This window comes from Schistocerca piceifrons, chromosome 3 (assembly GCF_021461385.2).
Source record: "Schistocerca piceifrons isolate TAMUIC-IGC-003096 chromosome 3, iqSchPice1.1, whole genome shotgun sequence".
Classification (NCBI taxonomy): Eukaryota; Metazoa; Arthropoda; class Insecta; order Orthoptera; family Acrididae; genus Schistocerca; species Schistocerca piceifrons.
In genome coordinates, this window is record NC_060140.1 from 355,050,046 (window position 1) to 355,065,418 (window position 15,373).

Genomic DNA, 15,373 nt, shown 5'->3' on the forward strand with positions numbered 1-15,373 from the left:
CTCAAATGGTTGAGATGCACCTGCAATAAGTGAAATATATTTCTCTTAGGTCTCAAACCGATTGACATTGATATTGCTTGACACTCTTCTCCGACCGCTATTCTTCTACAACTACATACATACCATGACAGCCATCGTAAGGTGCGTGGCGGAGAGTAGCCCGTACTACTACTAGTCATTTCCTTTCCTGTTTCACTCGCAAAAAATCGAGGGAAAAACGACTGTCTACTGGCCTTCGTATGAGCCCTTATTTCTCACATCATCTTCGCAGTCCTTAAGCGAAATATATGTTGGAGGCAGTATATTGGTTCTGCGGTCATCTTGAAATTTTCTCAATATTGATCTTCGAAAACACCACCACCTCTCTCCAGGGATTCCCATTTTAGTCCCCACAGGATCTCCGTAATACTTACGTGTTCCAAACTGTTCTGTACTTAGGGCAACTTGCGTGTCTTTTGGATCGGTAACAAATCTAGCATCCTGCCTCTGAATTCCTCCAATGTCTTCCTTTAATCCGACCTGGTACGGAGCCCAAACACTTGATCAGTACTCAAGAATAAGTCCCAGCAGCATCCTATATGCGGTCTGTGTTACAGATGAATCACACGTTCCCAAAATTCTCCCAATAATCCGAAGTCGAGTATTCGCCTTCCTTACCACCATCTTCAAATGCTCTTTCCATTTCGTATCGCTTTGTAATCTTATGCACAGATATTTAAATAACATAACTGTGTCAAGCACGACACTATCAGTGATTTATCCGAACTTACGATTTGGTCTTTCCTACTCATCCGCATTAACTGACATCTTTCTACATTTAGAGCTAACTGCCATTCATCACACGCTACTAGAAATTTTGTCTAAGTCATCCTTTATCCTCACACAGTCTCTCAACTTCGACACCTTGTTGTGCGCCACAGCATCATCATCATCAATAAACAGCAGACTTCAGTTCACCCTGTCCGTTAGATCATCTATGTATACAGATAATACGAGCGATTTCATCAAACTTAACTGGGGCACATGCTTGTCTCTGATGAATACTCGCTTTTGAGGACTACGTGCGGAGTTCTGTTACTCAAGAAGCCTTCGAGACACATATCTGATAATCTATTCCTTACGCCCGTATCTTGGTTAACGGTGTTCAGTGGGGTACGGTGTCAAATGTTTTTCGGAAATGTGGAAATACGGAATCTCCTTGTTCGCAATTTGTGCAGGATATCATGTGAGAAATGAACTAGCTCAGTTTCGCCATGCGATGATTTCCAGAACCTTGCTTATCGTGGCCTGAAGCTTTACTGTCTCTTGGAAATTTTATTGTGTTGGAAGTGAGAATTTGTTCAAGAATTCTGCAGCAAAGCGATATTGACGATACTGGTCTGTAATTTTGTGGGCCCGTCTTTCACCAATCTTACATACAGGTGTCAAATGGACTTTTTTCCAGTCGCTTGCGACTTCACATTGGGCGAGAGATTCACTATAAATAGAAGCTAAGCAAGGGACCAGAGCCGTAGAGTACCCTATGTAAAAGCGAAATGGGATTCCATCCAGACCTAGCGACATACTTTCTTTCAACTCTTTCATTTGTTTCTCAGCGCCAGCGATGCTTATTACTGCTGTATGTCCTCCACATGGAAATTTGTGCAATGTTCGGATGATGTATGTGTGTACGATTCTCCTGCGTTAACTACTTCTTATAATCGAAATTTAAAACTTCGGTCTTCTGTTTGCTGTTTTCATCTGTTCTCAACAGACTATTCAACGAGTGACTGGGTATGAGCATCAGACTGGCTTAGCGATTTTACGTAGAACCAGAATTTTCGTTGATTGTCGGGAAGATGTTTTGCACAGGTATGACGGTAGCAGTTGGATGCTTCGCACATCAATAATTTTACAGACGCACGCATTTCTACAGACTTCCGCCTGTCGGCATTTGCTCGTACTCTTTTTAACCCGAGAGTGCAACAGCCTTCGCTTCCTCAGCATTTTCCGAATTTCGTTGTTACACTACGGTGGCTCCTTTACGTCTTTAATCCACTTACTCGGCACATACGTCTCAGAGAACGCATTTACAATCCGTTTAAACTTTGCCGTAATTCCTTTACATTCATCGTACTGGAATTAAATTACGTTAATTCCTTGTCTAAGTGGAATGTCAACAACTGCTTATCTGATCTTACTAGCTTAAATACTCTCTTAGCCTTCTTGATTGATTTACTTACTTTAATAACGATAGTCGCTATGGTGACATCATGGTCACTAATCCCTGTCTGTATACTGACACAGTCAATAAAGTCAGGCCTGTACGTAGCTACAAGGTCTGAAATACACTCCTGGAAATTGAAATAAGAACACCGTGAATTCATTGTCCCAGGAAGGGGAAACTTTATTGACACATTCCTGGGGTCAGATACATCACATGATCACACTGACAGAACCACAGGCACATAGACACAGGCAACAGAGCATGCACAATGTCGGCACTAGTACAGTGTATATCCACCTTTCGCAGCAATGCAGGCTGCTATTCTCCCATGGAGACGATCGTAGAGATGCTGGATGTAGTCCTGTTGAACGGCTTGCCATGCCATTTCCACCTGGCGCCTCAGTTGGACCAGCGTTCGTGCTGGACGTGCAGACCGCGTGAGACGACGCTTCATCCAGTCCCAAACATGCTCATTGCGGGACAGATCCGGAGATCTTGCTGGCCAGGGTAGTTGACTTACACCTTCTAGAGCACGTTGGTTGGCACGGGATACATGCGGACGTGCATTGTCCTGTTGGAACAGCAAGTTCCCTTGCCGGTCTAGGAATGGTAGAACGATGGGTTCGATGACGGTTTGGATGTACCGTGCACTATTCAGTGTCCCCTCGACGATCACCAGTGGTGTACGGCCAGTGTAGGGGATCGCTCCCCACACCATGATGCTGGGTGTTGGCCCTGTGTGCCTCGGTCGTATGCAGTCCTGATTGTGGCGCTCACCTGCACGGCGCCAAACACGCATACGACCATCATTGGCACCAAGGCAGAAGCGACTCTCATCGCTGAAGACGACACGTCTCCATTCGTCCCTCCATTCACGCCTGTCTCAACACCACTGGAGGCGGGCTGCACGATGTTGGGGCGTGAGCGGAAGACGGCCTAACGGTGTGCGGGACCGTAGCCCAGCATCATGGAGACGGTTGCGAATGGTCCTCGCCGATACTCCAGGAGCAACAGTGTCCCTTATTTGCTGGGAAGTGGCGGTGCGGTCCCCTACGGCACTGTGTAGGATCCTACGGTCTTGGCGTGCATCCGTGCATCGCTGCGGTCCGGTCCCAGGTCGACGGGCACGTGCACCTTCCGCCGACCACTGACGACAACATCGATGTACTGTGGAGACCTCACGCCCCACGTGTTGAGCAATTCGGCGGTACGTCCACCCGGCCTCCCGCATGCCCACTACACGCCCTCGCTCAAAGTCCGTCAACTGCACATACGGTTCACGTCCACGCTGTCGCGGCATGCTACCAGTGTTAAAGACTGCGATGGAGCTCCGTATGCCACGGCAAACTGGCTGACACTGACGGCGGCGGTGCACAAATGCTGCGCAGCTAGCGCCATTCGACGGCCAACACCGCGGTTCCTGGTGTGTCCGCTGTGCCGTGCGTGTGATCATTGCTTGTACAGCCCTCTCGCAGTGTCCGGAGCAAGTATGGTGGGTCTGACACACCGATGTCAATGTGTTCTTTTTTCCATTTCCAGGAGTGTATGTTTATCTCATAGCAAGGGAGATCTGCGTACTTCACTCTTCTGAAGACTTAAAGCAGTGCTAAAAAGCACGTATCTCCAAAAACTGCATAATGTGTTAGGGTCCATTGCGTTACATCCCTCGTTCTTTATTTTTCCTTCATAAATTCGTTTTACATATTACTCGATAACGCCCGTAATCCGTACAATTCGTAATTTCATATTCGATTCCAAACGCTGTAATCTTTCACATCAATAGAAAGTTTGCCTTTCCTCTTTGATATACTTTCCTGTGGTTACTTAGATTTCTTACAGTGGAATTGGGTCTTTCTTTGATCTTTGTTATCGTTCACAACTTCACTGTAATTCTGAGTTATTATTCTTTTGATTGTGTCCCACATTCGCAATAAGATAGCAAGTACGATCTTGGTATCTGCCACAATCGTTTGGGCGGCTGTAGTTGAGACAAGTAAAATAACAATCTGATGAAACGTTCAAAACTCCCGCATAGTGATGGCGATACACAAAACAGTCCACAGATCGGGCACAAGCCGGCCGGTGTGGCCGAGCGGTTCTAGGCGCTTCAGTCTGGAGCCGCGCGACCGCTACGGTCACCGGTTCGAATCCTGCCTCGGGCATGGATGTGTGTGATGTCCTTAGGTTAGTTAGGTTTAAGTAGTTCTAAGTTCTAGGGGACTGATGACCTCAGAAGTTAAGTCCCATATAGCTCGGAGCCATTTGAACCTTACGCACAAAAATGTTTGCAGAGGTTGCATCAGTGTCGGTTTAAATTATAAACGTCTAAACACTTCCTTATCAGTCGCAAAAGTGTTGACTTGTTTATAGCACAATTCTAGGATACGCTAGAAATATGCAGAACATTTAGGTGCAGTCGCTGTACGGAGATGGAGCGACAGCAGAAAGAGCTCGTACAGATAACCCGCGCAACGGCCTGCGGTAGCTATTTCCAGGCACCACCAGCGACATCCCTGCGGCCTTTCATCCTTGCGCGACAATGGGTGGTCGCTTCGGTAAATGGTGCAGTTAACCAGCTGCGAGGATGCCAGAGCCTCTACGAACTAAATTTTGCCGCTGTGAGGGAAAACAAATCCTTGGATGGAGAAAGACGCTTACGCCTTAACGGAATTCAGTATGACCTAGTTTTAACAGAGCGAGGCGCAGTGGTTAGCACACTTGACTCGCATTCGGAAGGACGACGATTCAAACCCGCGTACTGCCACCATGACTTAGATTTTCCGTGATTTCCCTAGATCGCCGCAGGCGAATGCCGGGATAGTTCCTTTGAAAGGACACAGTCGACTTTCTTCCTCATCCTTCCCTAATCCGATGGTGCCGATGACCTCGCTGTTTGGACCTGCACCGCAAATCAACCAACGAACCAAGAGACTGAGTTTAATGTACACTTCGTGCGGAAACTCGGGTTTTAGTTGTTACTCGTACGTCAGCCAACAATTAATGAATTGTATCACAGCTGAATTGTCTAGTCTAGAGAAATAGATGGTTTTGGATCCTCTACTGATCTTCGTAACCATGATATAAGTACAAAAATGCGCATATCTCGTTAGAATATAATATGCAACCTTACATATAGCGCGATACTCTAAACTTTCAAAACATTGATCTTTCAGGTAGAGACAGGCTTTTGTCTACCTATTTTTTACTAAGTTCTAAAAATACATGGAAAACGGAAGACTGTTAGAAGTTAGTGAGCGTTAAGTCCATAGCAAACGTGTCTTTGACCATGCCAGTGCTGCATGCCTATTTACAATGTCTTTTTTCAGAGAGGATGTTACAGTACCACACGCTGTGTCCACTTCATTGCCTCTTTAGTGTGCATGCACTTCAGTTCCTCGAATCCTATCGTCCCACCATGATAGGAACCTAAGTCTCACTGTTTTAGTATCCATCCTTGTTCGTCCATAAAACAAAGACATTTTGAAACTCCTTTCCCACTGCTGCTGCCGTCTCAGAAACCAGCTACCCCGTACTTTACGCGCAGTCTTGTACTATGGAGTCATCATTGTTCTGATAAATAGCTGCGGATAAATGAAACAAGGAAGGGAGGCTTTGGTGAGACGATTAGTCCAGGACATGGTCACTAAAGATGAAACACAAACAAGAATTTTAAGAGGATGAGGATGGGGGTCTGAAATTTCATTTTCAAAGCAACCATCCTAGAATTCTACCTAAGACAGCGTGGCAATCCACATGATCCATCATATTGGGTGCCCTGCTAGATGGTGACGAACTACTTACAACGTTCCCCGAGAGGATCAGAAGCAGTTCATATGCACACGATCATAAATGCGTGGTGTCTGCGCTACAATATATTTATTAGCTCATCATTCCTGTAGAGCATAATGCTGTGCCTGACATGGTGCTATGGACCACCGTTAGACGAGGTGCTGTAAGAAATATCCACTGGTCTGTAAGCATGCACGGACGAGATACAGCAGTGACTGAAACGCACGTTCAGATATTCGGTTTTGTAATCTAATGGCGACAGAGACAGGAAGGACATTTTGGTGCAGTGTTGCTCGTCAGAGATGGTCTGCACATACGCGACTCGTTTCAGGTGCCCCCGCAGGTAGAAATATGAAGAGTTGAGGTCCGGTGACTGGGCAGGCCATGCGACTGGATCACCTCGTTCTGTCCATCAGCCAGCGTAGATATTGGCAAGATGCCTGAACACGGAAATGCGAAAGTGAGCTGCAACCCAGTCACGTACCTTCAGAGTCACATCTTCGTGTACAGGAGACAGGGTTACCCACAGGCCGTGTGGAATGATGACTCTCCCACAATGTGGTCGCCAATTATAGCTGCTCTCACAGTGAGGCCGAACCGGTGCTGAAGGTACGCTGCCATCATACCATGGGTATTCTCTGTAACTCACAGGTGGGTTGATTATTCCGCTACTCGTAAAGGTAACCCAGCTTATGAGTGGGATAATTGGCAGAAATCTCAGTACCATGGTCGCCTGTGTGGCGAACCAGCAACGAAACGGCTATCAAGGAGGCAAGTTCATAGGTTATCAAACCTGCACGCATTGTGAGTGATACGGAGAGTGGCGGTTGTTGTGAAGAACGGTCCACACGGTAGTCGGACTAACCCTCATGCTAGTGGGCCACCTACATGGTCCTGATATTAGGTTCTTATTCGACAGTGCTCAATACCTGTTCGTCTAAGACCTGTGTATGTATTGGATGTGTCTGGTTGTAATGGTTACCCAGACTCGTAAAGGAGCCTGTCTCACACAAAGGAAGAAACACTGTTGCAATGAGTTTATGGTGCGGTTGCTGTCGGTGGTGATACACCTCGTGGCACAGTTGTGCAGTCATTCACCCATTGCCATTTCCCTGTTCTCGTGTAAAGACAATGTCGACCTGTAACTGGTTCTTATAGGGGGAAATCGACTCTCAGCAATACACTACACGACACTCGTATACACCAAAGTGAGTCGGCAACAGCAGTGCAGCGGGTGCCCTCTAGTACCCATCTGTGACGGTGCCGCTGTCATGTGTGGGGTTGTCTGGTCTTGTTGTTTTGCATACCGCTGTAAGGGAAGCATCCAATACAATCATGCAAATTAATTAAATTCTAATGTCACACATTGGAAATGTCTTTGCAAGTGAAAACTGGTAGGGGTGATTGAATCCATCATGACAGTATGGGTACCATAAAACACTCGTAGACATATTAATGGGAGAAGGGCCATCTAATCTGCAGTAGAAATAAGTGGTCACCGTAAAAGTAAGGTTTATCATCTAAAAGCAAAGCACATGTATTATCCATTGATGTAAACAGTAGAACTATTAATATGTGTACACAGGGTTCTAACTGTGGACTCCAACCACGGCACAGGTGGATGAGCACTCTAAATGCAAAATTATGCAAAATAAGCGAACATGACCATTGACTGAAAGCAGGGTTAGTAAATTACGGGATGAACAAGAGAAATAGGTTCGAACATTAGTGAGGTTGCCAAAGCGCATATTGGAAGCAACTAGCTGACTGCAAAAGATTGAAGCAGAATAACTGGCTACTGAAGCGACTGAACTAATATCGTGTCCCTATGGAATCAATTACCACAGTGCTAGCCCATCTTACCAAAATCACGGCGTAAATACAGAAGGCGGCTGCAATAGCTTAGAGTGACTCTAAGTTCAGCGCTCTCTCTCTCTCTCTCTCTCTCTCTCTCTCTCTCTCTCTCTCGTGTGTGTGTGTGTGTGTGTGTGTGTGTGTGTGTGTATTTAGTACTCTAGTACTCTACTCAATGGAGAGATCTTTCTGTACGACAGCAGGCCGTCTGACAAGTCTTTACTCCAAAACCTCCTAGGAGCCTCTGTCTATAATGTTAACGCCCTGAAACTTTTTTATCTGTTAGAACCAGAACCCTCCGGCCAGTAGTGGCGGATATGGCGTCTTCCGTCCACTACCCTCTGGAAAATGGCACCTGGCTAGATTCTTTATCTTCCTACAAGATTTCTTTGAAAACTGCAGTACTGTGCATTTCTCTGCTGTTCTATTCACCTCTTTGTGTGCAAGGAAGGGGGGGGGGGGGGGGGGGAATAGGGGCGAAGGAAATGAGTGCCGTGTCTGCTACCTGAGCTAAGCCCCAGCCTTGAATTCTAAAGAAGGCAATAACAGATACAGTCACTTTAGGTACTGACTCTTGCTTGCAATTGTTATGCAGCGTCAGAGATCAACTACTTGATTAAGGGAATGAAACTAAAATATTGTGAAATACGTTGCATGGCAGTTTCAGACAAAACTTCCCACGTAATACGTGGTCAAACTTACTGCCGTCTTGAAGCTGAAACACAAGTACAGACAGGCCATTGCCACTTACGTGGTGTCTTCATATGTTTGCTTCCTATCATTCGAAGCTACATTATCGGAGAACTTTTGTCTTCACCTTCAAGATGTGTAAATTCCTGGTATATATAAATATGCACCTTTCCGCACTTCATCCTCTTAGGGATCGTTCCTTGCAGTTTTTCTCAATTTATCAAAGTACCCTGTATGGATGTCAGGCTGACGATTTGAACTATGACGATCCTTTTGAAAGCCAGTTCATTGACTCACTGCTATGCCAACTCTATCGGTGGTTAATGATTGAGAGAGGCTGAAGATCAATTTGTGGTGAAAAAACATATAGGCATATTATTAAGAACAATACATTGAGGTGACAAAGCCATATCCTAATATCCTCGTTTTGCCCTGCGTTGTGCAGCATCGACTCAGCAAGTCGTTGGAAACCTCCTGGAGAACTACTGAACCTGCCTCTGTAGCCGTCTATAATTGTGATAGTGTTACCGGTGCAGAATTCTGTGCATTAACTGGCCTCTCGACTTTGCCTCTTCCATGTCGGATGAGATTCATGTCGGGAGATGTGAGTGGCCAAATTATTCGCTCGGAATGTCCAGAATGTTCTTCAAATTAGTGGCGAACAACTGTGGCCAGGTTACATGGCCCACTGTGATCCTCGAAAATTCCAGTGATGTTTGGGAACATGAAATCCATCAGTGACTGGCAACAGTTTCCAAGAAGCTGGACGTAATGGCTTCTAGTCTGTGATTGATTCAGTTTGACCAGATGACCGAGTCAGTTTCATGTAAACACAGTCAACTCTATCATGGAGCCAACAGCAACCTGCATAGTGCCTTGTTGACAGCTTGGGACCATGGCTTCGTGCCGTCTCCCCCATACTTGAACCGTACTATCAGTTCTTACCAAATAAAATCAGGACTCAGCTGACATGGCCGAGCCTAGGGTCCAACCGATATGCTCACGCGTCTAGGAGAAGTGCTGAAGCCGATGTCGTGCTGTTAACAAAGGGACTCGCGTCGGTCGTCTGCTGCCACAGCCCACTAACGGCAAATTTCGCCGCACTGTCCTAGCTGATACGTTTGTCGCACGTCCCACATTGATTTCTGTGGCTACGTCAAGTAGTGTTGCTTGTAAGTTAGCGCTGATAATTCTACGCAAACCCGCTACTCTAGTTCGTTAAGTGTAGGCCGTCAGCCACTGCCTTGTCTGTGGTGACAAGTAATGCCTGAAATGTGGTACTCTCGCAACACGCTTCACATGGTGGCTGTTGGAATATTGCATTATCTAACGATTTTGGAAGTGGGATGTCACGTTCGTCTAGCTCCAACCACCATTTCGCTTTGAAGGTCTGTTATAATTACGACGGGAACCTGTTTTATGAGTCACCTCAGTACCAATTAAAGCTCTGACAACGGACTGCCCTTTTATACCTTGCGTGCGCGATACTACCGCCATCTGTGTATGTGCCTATAGCCAATTTTGTGATAGCAGAAGAGCCAACACCGTGTTACGAGTGGAGGCCGAAATGCACGCGTTTCAGCTCACGCAGGGTGGCGTGAGGAGTGAAGAACTATACTGACGTGAGGTCAGGAACATGACAAGGAATGAGAATTCAGAAGGCGGACGTAATTAGTTTGATACTTAACTTTAATCCATTAATGATGAACATCGCTCTTGACGGTACATGATTCACAATATTATCTGTTCAGAATACATTCGTAGTAACTGAATATGGCGCCTTGCTAGGTCGTAGCAAATGACGTAGCTGAAGGCTATGCTAAATTGTCGTCTATGCAAATGTGAGCGTATGTAGATAGTGAACCATCGTTAGCAAAGTCGCTGTACAACTGGGGCGAGTGCTAGGGAGTGTCTCTAGACTAGACCTGCCGTGTGGCGGCGCTCGGTCTGCAATCACTGATAGTGGCGACACGCGGGTCCGACGTATACTAACGGACCGCGGCCGATTTAAAGGCGGTGACACCACAGCCATCCCATCACTTTTGTCACTTCAATGTATTCTTTGGCGATGTCATTAAGACTTCTGAAGAACCTGGCGACCAGTTCATTCCAGGTGTTTGCAGTCTGTAATCTTGGCACTCGTTTTCGGCTCAGTTCTCGTCCTATTGAAGAATCAAGAACAGCATGTATTCATGGAAGCTTAATACCGTAAAATGGTACATGTAATAGGTACAGTCGTAATACATTTCCTGATTTACTAGACAGCCGCAATCAAAGAAAGTAGTTGTAAGCAACTACAGATTGGTGTCGCAACCCATTAAAGTGACAGCATGAACAGTTTGCACCACATCGGAACGTTACAACCGTTCCGGTGACGCTACGTGTTTACCTGGCTGAACTATCTGTATCGCTTCTGCAAGCCGGGAGAGATACGGCATTTACTTATAAGAGAAAATTTTCGAGTCCTTTCAATGGATGAAGACTTACCGTAACGCACGCCAACTGCAACGAAGAGGCGGCCGCTTATTCGTGAATATGGAACACGGCTTAGGGCGCAGCTCCGGGAATTACCGCTGCGGAATCAGACGTGGGTATAATCCCGCGTCTGCGAGGACTCGGTGTGGGCGGCGCCGGAGACGCACGGTCGCAGGCGGCGCGGTGCAGGCTGGGGCTTATCTGGCGCCCAGCAGCCAGACGCAGCCTCTTCAGCAGATACCGCCTCTCTGGCGCCACTAACAAAGCTCTGCAACAGTTCCTCCGCGCCGCCGTCAAGTCGGTGGCACGTTTTTCTGTTCGCGTCCATACGGCGTGTGGGGTGAGAGCGGGGGTGCCGAAATGCACGTTTCCTCTTCCCGTTAGTCTTAGAGAGGATTTTCGGTAGATCAGTGAGGGTGTGAATTGATTCGGTGGTGCAGCAGTACAGTGTAGTTTCGACGAGGCACCGCAGAGTGGGCCGACTCGCTTCGAAACCAGGAGAAAAAAATCCTACAAAACTGTGTTTTTTACATTCTTTAGGTGGCTGGTTAGGAATCGGATGTCTGAATTACAAAATCCGAAATGGCGGATCCATTTCGGTGGATCATAAATTATAAGATTGACATTTCCAGTAAAACTTCTGGTATACAATACTGTGACGTCACTGATAACCAATTAGATGTGGAAATAGCAGTGATGAAGTGATTTATGCGATATTCAAAATTTTCCAATAAAAATCATAGTCATATCCGTCGCTTGAGTCATTACTGCTTTCAAAAGGAACGTGTCAGGTTGTCCACCGTATGGTCGTTCAAAAAGCAGATCTTTTACCTCATGTGGCAATTGTTAATATCCTTCACTTGTCATTTTCTGGGCTCTCGAGATGAATGGACCGGAAGATGTCAGAAGCTGATGGAATATGAATAAACCGTTATCTCAAGGGAGTATTTGCATGTAAAATCTTCTCCGTAATGCCGAGTATACTTACTTCGAGTTTCCTGCACATCTTCAGACAGGTGACCAATCAGCTACTGTGTGGGCTAATAACGGCATTGTTCATTGTTGCAGAATATTGTGAGCCCGGTGAAGTTAACAACCGACTTAGGAAAAATACAATTTTTTTTCAGATTTCTTGATGGATGTGTTTTAGTTCTAGCGTCCTCTGTACACAATTTGAGTAGTTCTGTAGCATTTCACGAAAAAATAATATTTCTTAGGAAAATTTTAGTCTTGTAATAGAATTATTTACCAGTTTCTGAAAAATTTTAGCACAATTCCGATTAGCTCCGCAAGGATTCTACAGAAAACTCTATTGACGTTTTTGTGTAGGTATTAATTTATAACAGTAATAATGAGGGACCCATTTTTACTGTGTAACACTGTCTCACAGTATGGAAATGACCATGCACTAAAAACATGTAAATATGTGCACAGAAACTCATTTGAACCCGTCAACCACACTATTAAGGCAGTAAAAGAGCCATTTATAAAAGTGGAACATCGCCGAGGAAACTTCGTAGCCAACGATTTCAGACAATATCGCTTGCAATTTAGTTTTAAGTTTATATATGTTATTACGCTCGTTACAAATGTCATAATCATGCTGCCAGGAGCCAGATTCTTGTCGAGCCTTCAGCCAGATCAAACCGTCATCTGCACTCAATATTTTCGCGATCCACCTGGCCACCATCATCAAGTGGGAAAAGCTAACCGCTCTCGCCGATAACTGATTCAAACCATGAACGACGGAACCTTTATGTGCTGCGAAAATATTAAGGCGCATGCACTGAGGTAATGCGCAAGCGCTCGAACGTCGCTGCTGCCCTCTGGCACAATATGAGTAGCAGCGCCTCCAGTGGTGAATACTGGCGGTAAAAACTATTACTTACAGCCGGCCTATTCAGATCCAGTTGTTTCTTCATGTCTGATAAAATAGGACTCCAAGTTTTACTCAGCGGGTATCCACTAGCACGGTTAATGAAATTATCTATTAGTCTGTTTTTGACAGATTCTTTTAACACGCAATCGCAGTAACGCAATGCACTTGCAACCACTTGTGTCTCATTGTACAGCAACCTACATCCTTCTGTGAGACAACGCTAAGCCAAAGCAGATTTTTCTGGTTGTAATTGTCGCGCATGGCCATGATATTAAACACAGCTGTCACTGGCAGTACGACTACTTTGGCCATTGTATATTTCACCGTACTCATATGGTATTTCGTAAACGCCACGCTTCCTCAAACATAAGTCGTCCTTAACAGAGCCAGCTGGTGGACGGAATACACATTTGATTTCATATTTCCTCAAAATCCTACCTGGCTTGGCAGACACATTCCCAGCGTATGGAAGGAAAATAACAGAACTAAAAGTGTCTTCAGCTTGTTTAGGTAACGGTCGAAACTCAAACGCTCGTAAAATTTGTCTGTCCGTATACCCGTTATGATTAAACACTTCCAGAAAGGGTTGCTGCTCTGCATGTGAGTAGGGGTTGAAGAAATATGAAATCAAATTTCTATTCCGTCCGCCAGCTAAGATTACAGCACTTCCTGGCCCTTTAAGGATGACTTAGGTTTGAGGAAGTCTGGCGTTTACAAAATACCATGTGAGTGTGGTAAAATATACATTGGCCAAAGTATTTGTACCGTCAGTGACAAATGTGTTGAACATCATGGCCATACGCGATTATTACAACCTGACAAATCTGCGATGACTGAGCGCTGTCTTACAGATGAATATAGGATGCTATATAATGAAACACAAGTGGTGCCGGCTGCGTTGGCCCAGCGGTTCTAGGCGCTTCAGCCAAGAACCGCGCGACTGCAATCGTCGCAGGTTCGAATCCTGCCTCGGGTATGGATGTGTGTGATGTCCTTAGGTTAGTTAGGTTTGTGTAGTTCTAAGTTCTAGGGGACTGATGACTTCAGATGTTAAGTTCCTTGGTGCTCAGAGCCATTTGAACCAATTGAACACAAGTGGCTGCAGACACCTCAAGTTATTGGGATTGTGTATTAAAAGAATCTGTCGAAATCAGACTAACAGATAATATTAACCGTGCTAGTGGATATCCGCTATGAAAAACTTGGATAATTTTTTATCAGATATGAAGAAACAACGCTATCTGAATCGTCCAGCTATGAGTAATAATTTTTAACGATGTATCGTTTTTCGACAGTATTCACCACTGGAGGTGCTGCAACTCTTCTTGCACCAGCAGGGCATCAGCAACGTTTGAGCGTTTGCGCATTACCTCAGAGTTTGTATTTTCGCAGCAGACAAAGTTTCCGTCGTTCACGGTTTGAATCAGTTGTCAGCGAGAGCTTTTATCACCAGATGATGGCGGCCAGGTGAACGGCGGAAATATTGTGTGCAGATGACAGTTTGATATGGCTGAAGACCCGACAAGAATCTATCCGTTAAGTTGCAAGGAAAGCCTACATAGTCACATGCCTTCTGGAGGGCTACCCATTCTATTTGATCCAGACAACTAAGCAGCATCGCTGTCATATATTAAACAGAACTGTGTCGTTACTGATTCACTGCTTACCGTCAACTCCGTATTGTATTGGCTTGAGACCGGAATAATACCGCAGCACTGGGTTAGTATGCGATTGTACAATCCACACAAGATTTCGCGGGACTACAGTTGGAACGTAGAACTTCTTTTATTCATTTCCACACAAGTTTTGAGGTGAGTTGGCCCACTGTGCGTCTCCTCGATTTTCGCAGCACAGAATTGTATACTGTATCTATCCACTTCATGAATAAGATCCTCCCCCATACGTACTTCATACACAGCTACTCAAAACGGCCGAAAACCCTTCTCAATGCATGTACGACGTGACCTTCACTGTCCGCCACATCCCTGAGAAACGTCCAAACTCACTCCACCTGTTGTTTTTGTTGTTGTCGATGATGATGTGGTCTTGTGTGTAGTTTCGTACAGGTCTCTACGTTACTCTATCCTGCGAAGATAATTTTACCTCTGCGTAATTACTGCAACCTACATCCGTTTAAACTTACCTAATGTGGTGAAGTTTTGGTCTCCCTCTGCAATTTTATTTCCTTCCCTAACATTTTCACCGTCACCAATCTTATGATTTCTTGATGACTTAGTATGTCACCCATCAGCCAGTCTCTTCTTTTACCTAAGTTGTGCCACAATTTCATTTCCCAATGCTGGCTGCGGTGGCTGAGCGGTTCTAGGCGCTTCAGTCCGCAACCGCACGACTGCTACGGTCGCAGGTTCGAATCCTGCCTCGGGCATGAACGTGTGTGATGTCCTTAGTTAGGTTTAAGTAGTTCTAAGTTCTAGGGGATTGATGACCTCAGATGTTAAGTCTCATAGTGCTCAGAGCCA